General features: G+C 41.5%; 1 protein-coding gene across 2 annotated transcripts in view; it reads right to left on the bottom strand.

Annotated features, from left to right (window-relative positions):
- Positions 1 to 18,878, bottom strand: part of sema4f (sema domain, immunoglobulin domain (Ig), transmembrane domain (TM) and short cytoplasmic domain, (semaphorin) 4F) — a 234,365-nt gene that overhangs the window by 79,084 nt on the left and 136,403 nt on the right. The window lies entirely within an intron of this gene.

Here is an 18,878-nt window from a genome sequence, read left to right as displayed (position 1 = left end):
TCCAACTCTGTAACATTATACTGTTCCAATAAAACACTTATTAAAATTACATCAAGTTAATTTCAAAACCATACAACGGCTATCATCTTCTCTTTCTCCTTCTGGCTTAAGATCTACCTGGGAGGTCGTCTTTCTTTTTACTGTGAAGATGTTTCATATTAAAAGGTACTTTTGATAGAGAGCGATCCTAATTTCTTGGATTTGTCTCAATGGCAGTTACTTTGTCTGATGCCTGCCTTTTTCATATCCCTAACATCAGATTGTTTCATTGGCTTGATGTTGGCAAAATAGTAAATTTAAAATTGATCGGGTTTTAGTATCCTGGTGTATAATTTAAACTGATTGGTTCAATTCAAATTGTTGTCAAAACAGTAACCAAAACTCAGGTATCCATTCACAAGCAAATATTACATATTTTCAATTTTCCAGTTCACTCTGGGACTGCCATCTAGTCATATACACAGGTGAATCTCTCAGTTCAGAACAGCATTCACGCTCTCTTAAAGGTACAGTACACACCTTCAACTTCATTGCACCAGCATGAGTCCTCTTCGCCATTCTGCCACTACTGGAATGAAAGTCGCCACTCCTTGGCAGTATCTTTCCTCCACTAACATTGTTGCCACTTAATCCTCACTGAACCTCACTACCGATGTTGCTGGGCTACCACACAAGCCCAAACCTGACTCCACTGCCGCCATGAGTCCAATTCAGGTCTATTTCGCTGATGCAGCCGCTGGCACCAGGTCATGTACTGGGCCTAAACTCACCTCTGCACTGGACGCAGTTGGCAGCAGGAACCCAAACTCCTCCCTGCCCCTGCCGCAGCAGCCTTGACTAGGTGCTGGGACTGCCTCATCAATGGTGGAAGCAGTGTCTGCACTGGGTCAACTTGCCAACTCTCACGAGTTCACGCTGGGCACGCTTGCTGCCGCCGATGCAGTTGTTGTAATCGAGCTTGTCTCTATGTTTATATAAGATACTCACTGGTAACTAACATAGGTAATCACAGTACTTGCAGCTGCTGCTTTGATGTAGGCAGTCCAGCTGCCAATCTGTGCAGAAATAATGTACAAATAATCTACTTTTAATGATGCTGGTTCGAGAATAAACAGTGAGCCATTTGTATGGCTTGATATGAACCTGTGCATTTTTGCTTTCTTTCCGAATACATGGTTAATGTTTCAATATCTATTTTCAAGCCATGAAGTTAAGCGAGCACGGCTTTGACTGCGTCCTAGTGCTTGCAAATCAAAACTTTGAGAATTATTGTGCCCAAGTGACCATACTTTGAGTGTGACCCTATCACAGCAAATCCATTCTTGAACAAGTATAATACCCCTGGGAGAAAGTGAGCACTGCAGATGCTGGAGATCAGAGTTGAAAAATGTGTTGCTGGAAAAGCGCAGCAGGTCAGGCAGCATCCAAGGAGCAGGAGAATCAGCCTTAAGAAGAGCTTATGCCCGAAACGTCGATTCTCTTGCTCCTTGGATGCTGCCTGACCTGCTGCGCTTTTCCAGCAACACATTTTTCAGCAAGTATAATACCCCTGCAAGCATACTGCACAGTGATAAAAAAAAACAATATTCTGATATGGTTAAGTCTTTCCCTCTCTGTATCAGGATGTTACAGCTAACTGTAGTAGCTTTACCTAAAAATTAACATTTTACTAAATGGGTCTCAACATTGTATAGTGATCCCAAAGCAGTTGTGATTACCAATGGATTAGGCTCAGATAGCTTCAGTGTGGATAGGGGCTGCCGTCAGGGCTGTCCTCTCTCGCCATTGTTATTTACGCTAATAATTAAGCCACTAGCAGAAGCTATACGGACTGACCCAAATATAACGGTCCCGAGGATTGGTGCATGTAAATATAAAATTACCCTTTATGCAGATGATGTTCTTCTATTTCTCAGTAATCCTTTGATGTCTGTGTCTCGCTTAATCCAAGTTCATAATACATTTAGTGTATTTTCAGGCTACAAAATGAATTTCTCAAAATCGGAGGCTATGCAAATGGGTGGCCTTGCTAGTATATCCCACTTATTGGACAGATCCCACTTTCCCTTTTGATGGTCCCTGGAAGGTTTCTTATATTTAGGCATTTTTATCACCCCAGTATTTGGTCAGTTATACAAGGCTAACTTTGTGCATTTACTGGAAAGGATAAGGCAGGACCTCCAGCAATGGGGAGACCTTCCAATGTCCTGGATAGGTAGAATAGCACTAATTAAAATGAATGTCCTGCCCCGTCTCCTATACCCTATGAGAATGCTTCCGGTGATGCTGCCGAAGCTAGCACTACGTAAATTATATGGCCGGTTGGGTTCCTTTATCTGGAATCATAGACGGTCCCTCATTAAGCTGAAGAAGCTACAGCTTCCACAGGCAAGGGGAGGATTGGATTTCTCAGATTTTAGGAAATATCAGTTAAATTCCCTATCAAGTTACATAGTCGATTGGGTCTTGTCTGACCCGCAATCAATCTGGCTGGACATCAAGGCTTCTCAAGTAAAATGCCCACATATTAACCTTTTATTTTCAGACAAGAGGAAAATCATCACGGATCAATGTAAAAACCCTATAATACTAAACACAATTAAAGCTTGGAATATAGTGTGGCAAAATGAGGGCAACTCACATAAAACATCCCCCTATGCTTCGATAGTGGGAACATGGGGATTTCAACCGGGACTTACAGATGTCACTTTCAAACTCTGGAGATCCAGGGGTATGTCCTGTTTAGGGGATGTATTTAAAGAAGGGGTCGTGATGTCTTTTGAACAGCTGCGTCAGAAATTTGAATTACCTAATGGTGATCTCTTTCGATATTTCCAAATGCGAAATTATATACGGAAGAAGACTACGTTATTAGATAGTCTTTATAAATCTGATAGAGAAAGTAGAGTGCTACGGCCAATGGGGGTATCTTCTGTCAGCACTATTTATCATTTATTACATGATGAAGTATCAGGAGATATGGATAATCTACTTAAAACATGGGGTCAGGATTTGGGACTAGAAATCTCGATAGAAACGTGGAATGACATTTGGGAAAACGCCAGAAGAATCACCATCTGCAACAGAACTCAGGCCATTCAGTTGAAGATACTTCATAGGGCCCATATAGCACCGGATCGATTGGCAAAATTTAAGGCAGGAGCATCTCCAATGTGTCCCAAATGTAAAATAGAGGTGGGCACTCTTGTACATTGCTTATGGACCTGTCATAAGATCTGTAGATATTGGACTAAAGTAGCAAGTGCTCTGACAGAAATCTTAGGAATGGAAATTAGAGTGGACCCTGTATCTCTCCTTTTGGGCTTTTCGAACTTACCCTCCCTGGATATGCACGGGAAGAGATTAGTTTCTATTCTCTCTTTCTGCGCAAGGAAAAATATTTTGGCAAACTGGGTGGCTGAGGGCCCCCCTGAACTTTCGAATTGGCACAGATTAATCATGGAATGTATTCTCCTTGACTTCCTTATAAATATGGTGCACCAAAAGACCGCATTATTCCATAAAATATAGCAGCCCTTCTTGAATTACATAAATACAGATATTTCGGCCATCCTAACAAGGGCTTTTATTAAATTGAGATGGCGAACCTGGCTGGTCCGGGGCCCCTTGGGAGAGGAATCCCGCACGAATATAGGTTTTGTTACGATTTGATGTTAATACATTTTGAGCATGTATCTCACTACCCAATTTTTGTGTTATCCGTCGTTTTTTTTCTCTTATTTGAATAATGTAAGAGACTTAATTATACACTCTGGTTAGTTATTGGTTAGATTAGTAGTTAGTTGAGTTTTGTTTTTTTTTCTCGGTATCTTTTTGTTAAATTTTGGTTCTTATTTATTTAAGATTTAATTGTATATCAATGTTTATACTTGGGTTTTTTTTATTTGTAAACTTGTAAAAATACGTTAAATTTTCAATAAAAATATCTATAAAAAAAAGCAATGAATATTTCCCTTTTTGCCCTCCAACCTCCCACTCTTGTTTGATCCATAACCTGCTTTCAGAGAACACAAACTGTTTAAGAGAGGTTCTTCCATCTCTGCCGGAAGTATTTAAGATATGGAGACTCTTCATGACTTGCCTCAGAAGCCTGATGCAGTGCGTGATGTTGACTCCGTACTGAGGTTTTCAATATATTCACATTTTCAGAAAGGCACAAAAAACTTTCTGGCACCTTTAAGCTTTAAATGGTTCCTCCAGTGTCTGCAGCAACAATGGATACCGAGCATATTTGCATATCTTAACAATATGCCCACCCATAAATGAAAGGATGTATTGTCACTGATGGTGGGAAATCCTGAGTGTGACAGTCTATCACATTGTGTCCTCAGTCCCTCTATGCCAGAAAACTTTTGTCAGTCCAGAATAACTAGGGACTAAACTGTTTTGAATTTCTGGGTCAGCTGCATAAATTAGAACAAGGCAGCACTAACAACAACAAGCTTTCCTACAAAAGGTTGAGGCTTTGCACAAATGCTGCTGAGCATGTTGCAGTGCAAGATGACACGGCTTGTTCAAATCAGTCACAGTGATGTATGACTCATTCTATTTATGCAAGTACTGTCACTGCAATATGCTAGGTAAAAACAATGACTGCAGATGCTGGAATCCAGAGTCTAGATTAGAGTGGTGCTGGAAAAGCACAGCAGTTCAGGCAGCACCCGAGGAGCAGTAAAATCAACATTTCAGGGAAAAGCCCTGAAGGGCTTTTGTCCGAAACGTCTATTTTACTGCTCCTCAGATGCTGCCTGAACTGCTGTGCTTTTCCAGCACCACTCTAATCTAGACTGCAATATGCTGTTTGTGTGTGCTAAAGTTTACTAAACTGCTCTGAGATACTTTCAACTGCTGAGGCTGTTTACCTGAAGTTGTGCACCGTCTTGTGGCGGTCTTTGATTATGGTACTTGTTTTAATGTACTTTCTCAATGCTATAGTGCTCTGTAATCAGCATTACCAGTACAATGCAACTGATTTCTTTTCTACTATCATAGTTATAAAGTCATAAAGAATAGGTCCTTCGGCCCACTGTGTCTATGCTGACCAGGAAACCCAAAACTACACTATCCCATTTGCTTGCACTTGCTCTAGAGCCTACTATGCTTTGGTATTTTAAGGACTCAGCAAGAGTTTCTTAAATGTTGCAAGGGTGCCTGCCTCCAATACCCTCTCTCAGGCAGTCCGTTCCATATTTCTATCACCATCTGGGTAAAGACATTTTTCCTCAGATCCCCTCTAAACCACTTACTCCTCATCTTAAGCTTATGTTCTCTGGTTTTAGATACATCTGTTATGGGGAAAATCCCAGCCCAACCTCCTCTGCTCCATGGAAAACAAACCCAGGTTATCCAGTATTTCCACATAATCGAGACCTTCCATGCCTTGTACCATTCTGGTGATTTCCTCTGCACCCTCTCCAGTGCAATTATGTCCTTCTGGTAGTGTGACACATTATTCCATCTGTGGCCTAACTAATGCTCTACAAAGTTTCAGCAAAACTTTCCTGCTCTGCCTTTTACACCCCAACTATGAAAGCAAACATCCTGTGTGTCTTTTTCACCACTCTATCTACTTGTGTTGACACCTTCAGGAATCTATAGACTTGTAACTTAGATCCCTTTGTTCCTCAGTACTCCCAAAGGATCATACATTGCATAGATCAGTCCCTGATTAGACTTCCCAAAATGCATCACTTCACACATATCAGGATTAAATTCCATCTGGCATTTCTCAGTCCAATTTACCAGCTGATTAATATCAGACTGTAGCCTGAGACCATCTTCCTTACTGTCAACAACACCTGATGAAGGCCTTTTGCCTGGAACGTCAATTTTCCTGCTCCTCGGAAGCTACCTGACCTGCTGTGCTTTTCCAGCACCACTCTAATCTTGACTCTTATCTCCAGCATCTGCATTCCTCACTTTCACCACCAATTACCATGTCATTTACAAACTTACTAACTATACTTTCTACATTCACATCAAAATCATTAATGTAAATAACAAACAGCAAGAAACCTAGCATCAATCCCTGTGGTACATCACTGGTCACAGACTTCCAATCACAAAACCCAAACCTCCCTTTATCTCTTGTTTTCAAGCCAATGTCAGATCCACTTTGCCAACTTGCATTGGATACATGGGCTCTTACCTTCCCACATGGGACCTTGTCAAAGGCTGTCTTGAGGTCCAGGTAACCCACAACAGCTGCACTACCCTCAACAATATATTTAGTCACCTTTGCAAAATGAAATTAGTCAGACAGAATCTCCCTCTCAAATCCATGCTGACCATTCCTGATCAATCCCTGCCTTTCCAAATATTGATTAATCCTGTCTGTTAGAAGTCTTTCCAATAATATCCCTACCATTGATGTCACACTAACTGATCTGTAATTACCTGGCCTATCCCCGCTGCCCTTCTTGAACAAAGGAGCCACATTAGCTATTCTCCACTCATCTGGCACTTCACCGATGGTCAGTGAAGTATTATCTCCACCAAAGCCGCAGCAATCTCCTCCTGTGCCTCCCATAGCAGCTTGGGATACATCTCATTAGGCTCTGGGATTTGTGCATTTTAATGCTCGCTAAACCATCTAATAACTCCTCCATATTAATCTATTAATTGGGTGGCATGGTGGCTCAGTGTTTAGCACTGTTGCCTCACAGCACCAGGGACCCGGGGTTCAACTCCCACCTCAGGGGACTGCCTGTGTGGAGTTGGCACATTCTCCCTGTGTCTGCGTGGATTTCATCCAGGTGGTCCGGTTTCTTCCCACAATCCAAAGATGTGCAGGTTAGTTGGATTGGTCACGCTAAACTGTCCATCGTGTTAGATGCATTAGTCAGGAGTAAACATAGGGTAGGGGAATGGGTTTAGGTGGGTTACTATTCAGAGGGTGGGTGTGGACATGTTAGACCGAAGGGCCTGTTTGCATACTGTAGGGAATCTAATCTAATCTAAACGCACTCTAGAAACTTACTACCGCAAGTGACATCTAGCTGTGGTCTATGTTTGCCAAATCCTGTCTAATGAACTTGAAATTGACCTTTCCCCCAACTTAGATACTTTATTTCTGCACTAACCTTATCTCTTTCCATAATGACTCTGAAATTTGCCGAGTGAGTTGGAGTGAAGTAGATTGAGATGGAAACAAGGTGGAAGTAGCCCAGTCAGCCCTGCAATTTTCTCTTATGAACATTTGGGAAACTTGTGTCAAAACTGCAAAAGAAGGAATGTCATGATTGCAACAAAGTCAGCCAAATGGGCCTCATAGAATATGAGTTCCTTGAATGATGCTGTAACTGGTCCAATCAGGGAGCCTTGGCTGACAAATATAAGCAGGGGTGTCAGAGGGTCTGCTCACTCAGAGCTGGCCCTGACGAAGGGCTTATGCTCGAAACGTCGAATTCTCTATTCCTGAGATGCTGCCTGACCTGCTGTGCTTTGACCAGCAACACATTTGCACCTGACGAAGCCGGACTAGTGTCAAGTACTATGAACCTACAAATCAAGAATCACTTGGAAATGGGAAACTGGCACCTACCAAGTTGTTTTACCGAGTTATATTGAGTCCTGGAGAAATTTGCTCACAACAATTATCTTTGAGCTGGGTAAGCATTTCTGGCATCATGCCTTTATTTGGGAAGCTTGACTTATTCTATACTGCTGTCGAAGACTAGGCCCAGTGTATGGAAACAATGTGTTATTTTTCCCGGGCAAATGACATTGGGGCATATGAAAATCAATGAGTAATTCTCCTGACATCTTGTGGACCTGCAGCTTATTTTGGTTACCGCAACCTTGCGTGTTGACCAGGAAGCAATTCCACGATTCTGCAAGGCCAGCCCAGTGCCATATGCAAAACTAGAAGCAGAAATCAGGAGACTGGAAAGTGAAGGAATCATTAAACCCTTCCTATTCGTATACTCACCCAGATCCCTTTTAAATGTTGTAATGGTACCCACCTCCACCTCCTCTGGCAACTCGTTCCATACATGCTCCAACCTCTGAGTGAAAGGAAGTTACTCCTCAGGTCACTTTCACATCCATCCCTTTTCACCTTACCTATGCCCTCTAGTTTTGGACTTCCCTAACTTAGGTAAAAGATCTTCGCTATTCACTCTATTCACCCCCCTCGTGATTTTATAGACTTCGCTCAGGCTCTGACGTTCCAGGAAAAAAAACTCAGCCTACTTACAACATCCTTTGTATAGAAAGGTGACCAACAGCTCTGGCTTTTTGACCCAACAATTATATTTCTTTCCACAGACTCTAGTGTGAATATCCTCAGAAGTGACTTAACATTCCTCAATATTGCAAACCAACCTTAGCTCTAAGAAACTGTCCTGACTTTTGTAACTGCGATTTACTCAGAACAAGTGTGTTAACAGGATTAGCATAAATAAAGCTGTCAACTACTTCCTTCCTAAAACTTACACACTTCTAAACCCCAGTCAGTAATTCCAGAGTCACTATTTTGTGAAATACACAATACCCCAATTTATTTCTGTTATGCCACACTCCATCTGCAACCCCACCCCTTACTTTTATAACTACCAGCACACGTCAGAAAGTCAGTGGGGAGAATCAATATTGACAGAATGCATTCCCCCATCCCTCCCTTGATTACAGTGTCTTATAAAATGGCTTGAATATTAATGGAAAGAAAGGCTTGTCTCTTAAATTGCTTTTTGTGACCATGAAATGCAATCGTTGTTGTAATGCAACAAATATGGGAACTAAATTGCATTGCTCCAAGTAACAACAATCATGACCAATTTTTTTTTTGACCAAAACAAAAAAACAGCAGATACAGGAAATCTGAAACAGAAATTGCTGGAGAAACTTGGTTGATTCTGGATGCAGGTTTGTTCACTGAGCTGGAAGGTTCGTTTTCAGACATTTTCATCACCATATTAGGCAACATCATCAGTGAGCCTCCAGATGAAACACCGGTGGTTTGGCCTGCTTTCTATTTATGTGTTTAGGTCTCCTTGGGTTAGTGATGTCATTTCCTGTGGTGGCATCATTTCCTGTTCGTTTTCTCAGGGGGTGGCAAATGGGATCGAAATCAATGTGTTTATTGATAGAGTTCCTGTTGGAATGCCATGTTTCTAGGAATTCTCACGCATGTCTCTGTTTGGCTTGTCCTAGGATGGATGTGTTGTCCCAGTCGAAGTGGTGTCCTTCCTCATCTGTATGTGAGGATACTAATGAGAGTGGATCATGTTTTTTTTGTGGCCAGTTGCTGTTCACATATCCTGGTAGCTAGTTTTCTGCCTATTTGTCCAATGTCATATTTGTTACATTTCTTGCAAGGTACCTTGTTTCAATCTGATCCCCCCTCATCCTTCCAAACTCCATCAAGTATGAACCCAAAGTCCTCAAATGTTCCTCATATGTTAAGCTTTTTATTCCAGGGACCATTTTCCTGAGCCTCCTTTGAACATGCTCCAGGGCCAATACAGCCTTCCTTAGATATGGGGCCCTAAAGTGTACATAATACTCCAAATGTGGTCTGACCAATAGCCTCATACAGCCTCAGAAGTACATCCCTGCTTTTATATTCAAGGCCTCTCAAAATAAATACCATCGTTGCATTTGCCTTCCTAACAAGTGACTCAAACTGAAAGTTGACCTTGAGAGAATCCTGGACTCGAACTTTCAAGTCACTTTGCACTTAGACTTTTGAATTTTCTCCCCAATTAGAAAACAGTCCATGCCTCTATCCTTCCTACCAAAGTGCATGACCTCACACTTTCCCACGTTGTACATCTATCTGCCACTTCTTTGCCCATTCTCCTCACCTGTCCAAATCCTTTTGCAGCCTCCCTGACTCCTGAATGCTACCTGTCCCTCTACCTATCTTTGTCTCATCTGCAAACGTAGTCTGAATGCCCCCAGTTTCTTCATCCAGATCATTAATGCATAAAATGAAAAGTTGTGGTCCCAACACTGAGCCTTGTGGAACACCATTTGTTACCCAGCTGCCATCCTGAGAAAGACCCTTTTATCCCCACCCTCTGCTCTCTCCCAGACAGCCAAGCTTCTATCTGTGCTATCACCTTGCCTCTGACACCATGGGCCTCCTGTGAGGCACCTATTGCCATTGCCTTGTCTGTGTTTCATCTCCCCAAAGTTGATAGTATTAATAATATTATCTCGTTGTAGTCTTAGAACAGTCTTATTGTCTCACAAAAAAGTCTTTAATCTTCCTTGCACTTATTCTCTAGTCCCCCACAATCTTGGCCACGTCTCCTTCTTACAAATGACGTAACTTCTGGGAACTAATCCTGCGGTCCCCAGTAAGTGTCTGATCCAGACAGAGCTCCATTGGCGTTTATATTGATAAGACCTGGTTGTGAATATTAGCTGGCTCTCCACATGTACCAGCAATCAGCTCTTCCTTTTAAATATCAAGACTATTGTACTCTCTTATACCTTTTCCAAACTAGTTATTTCTCTCTTTCTCTCTCCCCACAGATTTACTGAGTTTCTCTAACATTCACTGGCAACTTTAAACTATAATTGTTGTTGAATGTCAAGACATCTGGTTAGATTCTGTCTAGTTGGTCAACAGGTTTTACACATTTATCCCGTACAAAGATCTATTTTTGTACAATGTATATCTGTTGCCTCTGACATATATTTTCCCAGAGTCACTGGAGAAGACTAATGGCCACTGTCGTTACCTATCCCAAAATTCCATTGCATGTTCAGGAGACCCTATATGGAACAGTACCAACATCCCTGCAATCAATACCTGTGACAAGCCTTGAATAGCATTCAGGCTTGGGTTGACACATGGGAAGTAACAATTGCACCACACAACTGCCAGCCAATGATCATTTTCAACAAGACAGAATTCAATTAGACGTCTTCACAGGACATTCAATAGCAATGCTGACACCAATGTTCACATTGTGAGGACTGCCAATGACTGGAAATTTAACTTAGGACAGTCACATGACTACTGTAGCTACAAAAGTTAACTTTCTGACACCCTATATCTTGTCTACAAATCAGTTCAATAGGATGCTCCAAATTTACTTAGATGAGTGTAACTGCATCAACATTCCTTTATCTCGACAAAGCAGACCATTTGATGAGCACTGCAACCACCACTGACTCCTTTCACTATTGGCACATAATGACAGCAGTGTGTACCATTCATATAATCTACTGTGAACTCTTGGAGGCGCCTACATCAGATTTTTCCATGGTTGCAACTTCTGACACCAAGAAGGACAAGGGTGATACCTGATTGAGAATTCCACAACCTGCAAGCCATCCTCCAAATCCTGATGCTCTCCTGTGTCAATAAACAGGAAATATACAATCCTGACTAAGAAATATACTGCAGTTCTTTAACCGCTAAATTCTGGAACTCCATCTCTCACAGAGCTGTGAGTGTACCTATGCCATTTAGACTGCAGCAGTTTAAGAACATTGTTCATCACAATTTCATGAAGGGTAGATAGGGAAGGAAATACATGCTCTTATGGCATGGAAGCCCACATCAATCTCTGCAACTGGATCCTCAGTTTTCTGACCCACAGGCCACAATCAGTGAAGATTGGGGACAATATTTTATCCTCAGTAACACTCAACACTGGAGCCCCCCCAGGGGTGCGTACTCAGCCCCCTACCTGTGACTGCGTCGCCATTTACAAGTTTGCTGATGATGCCACCATAGTTGGTCGAATCTCAGATGGCGATGAAACAGACGACAGACGGGAGGTAGAAGACCTGGAAAAATGGTGCACAGAGAACAACCGAGCTCTCAATGCCAGCAAAACCAAGGAACTCATTATTGAGTTTCGGCCGGATGTTACTCATGTCCTCCTTCACATTAACAGCACAGAGGTGGAACGAGTGGAGAGTGTCAAGCTCCTGGGAGTGGTCATCCACAACAAGCTTTCTTGGACTCTTCATGTGGATGCACGGATTACAAAGGCCCAACAATGTCTCTTCTTCCTCAGGCAGCTGAGGAAATTTGGCATGACGGCGACTTTTATAGGTGCGCCATTAAGCACTCTGTCTGGATGTATCAGCTGTATCATTCAAGATCGGAGATGGTTACACAGAGTGGTGAACTCGGCCTGGCCAATCACAAAGGCCAACCTCCCATCTATAGAATCCATCTACCAGGCCCACCATCAAGGAAAGGCAGCCAGCATCCTTGAGGATCCATCCCACCCTGGTAATGTTTTTCTACAACCTCTACCATCGGGGAGAAGGTACAGAAGCCTGAACACATGCACCAGTTGGTTTTGCAACAGTTTCTACCCTACTGTCATTAGGATACTGAATGGACTCACAAACTCTGAGCATTCGCCTGTACCTGAGTTTTGTTTTTGCCTCTGTTTACCTATTATTTACTATCTATGCTACTTAACTCTGTGATCTGCCTATATTGCTCACAAGACAAAGCTTTTCACTGTGCCCCAGTACACGTGACAATAAATTCAATTCAATTCAATTCAATTACTTGAACAAATAACACAAACTATTATTTCATTCGCTTGTAGTTACTCTCCAATTCTACTGTAACTCTTTTTACTCCCACTCCAAAGACACCAACAAAATATTAGTTTAGTCAGTGTCATTTTCTCATCCACCATGATAATTTCTTTTGGTTCTGTCCCTAACTTTACCTAATCTCCTCTTTATGTACTTTTTAAAGGTATTACTATTTGCTTATATCTCTGGCTTCTGGATTAGTGGTGCTGGAAGAGCACAGCAGTTCAGGCAATTCGCTGCTCCTCGGATGCTGCCTGAACTGCTGTGCTCTTCCAACACTACTAATCCAGAATCTGGTTTCCAGCATCTGCAGTCATTGATTTTACCTCCCTTATATCTCTGGCTGTTTTACTCTAATATCCCATCTTCAAGATTTTTTAGAATCAATTTTGGCTCATGTTTTGTTTGTTTCAAAAACTCTCTCAACCATGAGAAATACTACTATCCTTCACGTTAAAACAAACTACTGCTTTCAACCTCCTGCAAGTCTCGACTTCCCTGGTTAATCACAGGCTGGTGCTTCTCATTAATCTTTGACTTTTTAATGGAATGCATGTTTGCTGAAGCTTTTGAATAGTTCCTTGAAAAATTTATCTGTTTATTTACCACCATATCTTTCAGTCTATTTATCCTTTTAACCTAAGTTGGCTCCCCTGACACTAATGTTTTTATTTAGACTTTGTTTAAATTTAAGACTCTTGGCAAGGATTAAAAATGCTGATTATTTTTTGCCATGAGATCATTAATTAACACAACTGCATTACATAATAATAGATCTAAAATAGCTTTTTTCCCAAGTTGCTTTCACAATACATTGTTCGAGGTCACAGTCACAAAATCATTCAACAAATGTGGACTCTGAAAATTAATTTGTCCTACATTTTCTATGTGAAGACCAAAGTTCCCCCATAAATACTGCATTGTGGTTTATGAACTACAATTGTTTCTAGTACAAATGTAGAGGGAGGAAATACTATAAACTACTCCCAACAATGTTTACTGACCTTTGTTATGCTTAATCTCCATCCAAGTTGATCATTGATTTTTCATTATTTTTTGCCATATTCTTTTATTAATTTTGGTTTGGAGCTGTGGGGAACAGCTTAGAAAAGGCAAACAAGCTTTGGTTTAGACATGAGGCCAGGTCTGGAAGTTAACCTGGTTCTTGATCAATAGGTTCTGTAGGGAAGAGCATTACGTTTAAGCAGATTGCAGAAGTTGGCTATTAAAAAAGGTCAGCAATTTTCCAATTTTACTTTAATTTTAGTCAAAAGCCTTCTGAAAGTCCAAATCAACCATATCCACTGCCTCTACCTGATCAACATCATGATTTACATGCTCAAAGAATTCCAGGAGATATGTCAAGCATTATTTCTCTTTCGTAAATCCATGCTGTGCCTCATTCTACCACTGTTTTCCAAGTGCTTTGCGAAAAAATCCTTAATATTGATTCCAGCATCTTCCCCACAATGGACATCAAACTCACTGGTTGATATTCTCTGTTTTCTTTCTACACCCCTTTTTAAGTAGTTACATTAACTACTCTCTAGTCTGTAGGAACTGTTCCAGATTTTAAAGGATTTTGGAAGATGACTATCCATTATTTCTAGGGCCACTTCCTTAAGTCCTTTGGAATGTAGAATTTCAGGTGCTGGGCATTTATCCCATTAATTTCCCCAAACCATTTTTCTACTAACAGAGATTTATTTCAGTTATTGCCTCTCACTCAACTCTATCATTTCTGGTATATTACTTATACCCTCCTTTGTGAATACAGAGGATAACCACCCACTGCCCTTCTTCCAAGTAATGCCACATGTCTGGTCAGCTGAAGGACCAGACAGCATGTTCAAATGTGTAGGCATCCCTCTGTGAAGCAGCAGATTCTACCTACACAGCTAATGTCTGAGCTAATGTCTTTCCTCAATATTGTGTTTATATTCTCTTTAACCAATAATGCAACTCTACCATAATTTCTCCTTTGCCTGTCTAAAATGTCGCACTGATAGTAATCTTGGGAATGTTACCTATGAGATACTACTTTCAGCTTTCTTCCTAATGCTCTGTATTCTGCTTTAACACCCCTTTTTGTAAACCTATGACATTGGGACCAATGCACTCCAGAACCACTGGCTGCTCAAACCCCCCCCCCCCCCCCCCCCCCTCCGCCGCCTTCAGAATGTCCGGTAGCTGCTCAGAGACATCTTTGATCCTAGCAACAGGGAGACAACATACCATCTTGAGTCTTGTTTGCTGCCACAGAAACACCTATCAGTTCCCTTTACAACTGAATCCCCTGGAACTATTGCACTTTCACACTTTTTTTCCTTTCTACTGTTACGACGTGGAGTAAACCTTTCTGCTAATTTAAACGAAACACACAGAAAAACTCATTTCGCCTCATACTGTGTTAAAGTATGAGTGACAAAGAATTACCAAATTCCACTATTTTAATGAAAAAAATTAAGAAGTTATTCTTTAACTCAAGGAAGAAAAGCACATTAAACAACAATTTTCTACACTGTAAGCCTCCTTCGTCTGATTGATTTATCTACCTCCCACACTACAACAACATACTGATCCGATAAAAAACCCTGATTAAGTTTTACAAAAAAAAATTAAATTTCAAAACTAGTCAGCTACGTCTTCCCTTTGTATCTTCCTCTGTAGATTTTTTCTGGGTCGTCTTTTCTTCAGTCTTCTGCTGCACAGATTTCATATGAACAGGCAGCTTTCACAGAGAGGCTCTGCAGGCCATCGGTTTGTTGGTGTTCTTTGCCATTCTGGCTAATTGTTCTAAATGCCTGGTTTTATACCCCAAAACATCAGACCATCTCATTAGTTTCATGTCATCAAAACAGTAAAATTCAAATTCAATTGGATTTTGGTATCTTGGGGCTTAATTTAAACCGATTGGCCAAATTTGAATTTGTTGTGTATCATAATAACTCAGCTCCGCTATTTGTTTCACAACCAAATGTTACATTTAAAAATTTTTCAGCACACTCTAGGTATGTGCCAGCTTTCACTCTCTTGTAAAGGTACAGTACACACCTACCCCTTCATAGCACTGTGTAGCACAGCCATCTGTGGTGCCTTGAATTTGTCTGTTCCTATCCCCTAAGAGGCTATTACCCTCAATAGTATCCAAAGAACCCAGAACTGGACAGCATATGAATGGGCCATTTGGCCCAGGATGTTATGCTGAACATGACACTAAATTAAACCAATCCTTTCTGCCTGCCCTTGATACATATCCCTCCATTCCTTGCATATTCATGTGATTATCTAAAAATTTCTTAAATGCCCTGATCACGGTTGCTTCCACCACCACCCGACAGCGCATTCTAGACTCCTACTACCCTCATTATAAAAAAACATGTCCTCCACATCTTCTGTGAACTTTCCCCCTCTCACCTTAAATGCATGCCCCCTAGTTTTAGGCATTTCAACAAGATTCTGACCATAAACGCTATCTACACATTTGATCATTTTATAGAGTTCTATCAAATCTCTCCTTAGTCTCCACTGCTCAAGAGAAAACAACATAAGTTTTTCTAGCCGTTCCTTATAGGTCATACCCTCTAATCCAGGCAGCATCCTGGTAAACCTCTTTAGCACTCTCTCCAAGGCCACTGAATTCAAAGTAACGTCACCTGGTTGTTCCACCATTGAGTTCTTGGTTGGATTGACCTTCGTCTGGATCCTCACCCTTGATCTTACCGCCATGGGTGACCCTGGCAGGAGCATAGCTCCAGACAGTATTGCTCACGAGACTTCAGGACCACACGAGCTTCTCCACCACAACAAGGTGACAATCCACATAGAGAAGTAATTTTTATACACACACACACACACACACACACACAAGGTCCCAGTATGGATCCCTGCGGAACACCACTACTCATGGGCCTTAGGCCAGAAAAACACCCTCCCACCACTACCCTCTTCCATCTACAGACAAGCCAATTCTGAACCCACATGGCCAAGTCACCTTGGATGCCATGCATCTTAATCTTCTGGATGAGCCTAAAATGAGCCACCTTGTTGAAAGATTTTACTAAAGTCCATTGGTCTACTCTCATCAATCACCTCCTCAAACAATTTAATCCGAGTGTCACGCAATTGAAATGATATACTGAACAAACCTTGATTGCTTTTACGTCTTTGATCTTTTAGAATGGTGTCGTGTGATTTTTAACTCTGTTCACCCCAGTCCAACATCGGCACCTCTACATCATGTCCAGAATTAGGCCATGCTTTTCAATATGTGCATAAATCCTAAAGAATTCTCTCCAATAGTTTCCCAACCACCAATGTGAGACTCATTGATCTATAGTTTCCTGGATTATTTCTATTGCTCTTCTTGAGCAGAGGAACAACATTAGCTCATCACCAGTCCTCCGGGGCCTCTCCAATGACTGGCAAGGAGTCAAAGATCTTGGTCAATGCCCCAGCAATCTCCTCACTTGCTTCTCTCAATAACCTGGGGTGAATACTATTGGGCCCTGGGAGCTTATCCACCTTAATGTTCTTCAAGACACCCAACATCACTTCTTCCTTGATCTCAAAATGCCCTAGCATGTTCACATGCTCCACTCAAATCTCATTACTCTCCATATCCTTCTCCTGGGTGAATTCTGATACAAAGTACTCACCTAGGTTCTCACCCACACCCTCTGCCTCCAAGCACAAGTTCCCTCCTTTATCCTTGAGTCATCCTACCTTCTCCCTTATTGTTTTGTTTTTAATGGGCAACCACTTGTTCGTCTAGCAGTATGATTCTTGCTTCGGGGCTTGTGCATGGCAGACAAGCAAGGGGTCCCGGTTTCAAAGCCCGGATGAGCCCAGTATCCAAAGTGGTATATTTGATTTTCAAGGGAATGGCAACAGGGAATTCCTGTCTGCCGGGTCCTCTTTCAATCTTGATTCCTGAAGAAGGGCTTATGCCCGAAATGTCAATTTTCCCGCTCCTCAGATGCTACCTGTTCTGCTGTGCTTTTCCAGCGCCATACTTTTCGACTCTGATTTCCAGCATCTGCAGTCCTTACTTTTTCCTGTCTAGTCGTCTATCTCTGGTCATCTATTCCTTTTCTGCTTGTGGAGTCTTAGCCTTCGGTGTGATCGCCTCTCCATGTGTGCTATCCATGATTCTCTTAGCTCAGTAGCCCAACAGCGTGTCCAATGCCCCTGCAGCTGGAGATACATTCTGCACACATGATGGTCCCAGGAATTTGGAGTTAGGAGCAGGAGTAGGCAATTCAGCCCTTCAAGACTGCTTTGCCAGAAATGTGCCCAGTTCCCCACAAAGAGAGGAAAGAGTACACCACAGCTTTGAGCTTTCCTGCCATGACCCTTTTAAATCAAACCTTTTGGAGGATGCTTATGTCAAAAAATATCAGTTTCTCTCATCCCTTCTTAACTGCTCTTTCTTACTACAAAATATGGCCCTTACAAACTATACATGAGAAAAGTTATAGGTTAAGACCACTCCAGTTCTTTCTGTGACGGCAGTATTTGTTCCTTCTCAACAACAGGACACCTTTCCCAAAGTGCTTCACCATGAGGTGGACTGGAAGGTCACTCTTGCCAACCTGCTTCGCCATGTCCCCAACTGCAATGACAGCCATCCAAGACTGGTTCAAGATGATGCTGACTGTGAAGACACTCTTCTCAGGCTGCATCACTGTGATGTTGTCATACAATTCCTAGTTTGCTTCATCATGATGCCATTTAAAGCACACACCAATTAGATTACATACTTTTGCTTTATGTCTTTTGTTTTTTTTTGTTTAAACTGCAGACCTGGTGGTGTGAATCAATTATTCACAAATACTGGGATTGGATAATTAAAAATTATGGTTAGAAACCATTGGAGTCAATTTTGAAGGTCTTTGAAGATTTTAATTTTATTTTGTTGCAGATACAGAAGTAGAAAGGCTGATTTGATTCATCTGCCTCCATGTCTTAACATCTCTCAATCATCTGAGGTGAGATATTTCTTACTACTGTCTTCTACCACCACCAAATGCCTTCACAAAGTACTCTCAGTTGTTTCAGTATGTTAAAAGTATGACATAAATGCAAGCTATTGTTGGAATAAAAATCGACAAATTCTGGAAATACTCAGCATGTCTGGTAGCCTCTGTAAAAATAAAAATAGAGTTAATCCTTCAAGTCAAATATGATTCTTATGAAGAACTATTTCCAAAAACGTTTTGTTTTTGTTTCAGAATTCTAGCATATGTAGTACTTTGCTTTAATGCTCTTGTTGGATTTGTAAGGGGTTCATAAGACCAGCAGCCCATTCTAAACTGTTTTTGCAGATACTATTT

This window comes from Hemiscyllium ocellatum, chromosome 1, assembly GCF_020745735.1.
Source record: "Hemiscyllium ocellatum isolate sHemOce1 chromosome 1, sHemOce1.pat.X.cur, whole genome shotgun sequence".
In the NCBI taxonomy this organism is placed as follows: Eukaryota; Metazoa; Chordata; class Chondrichthyes; order Orectolobiformes; family Hemiscylliidae; genus Hemiscyllium; species Hemiscyllium ocellatum.
The sequence above is the reverse complement of the archived record's forward strand: the minus strand, read 5'-3'. Positions and strand labels throughout refer to the sequence as shown.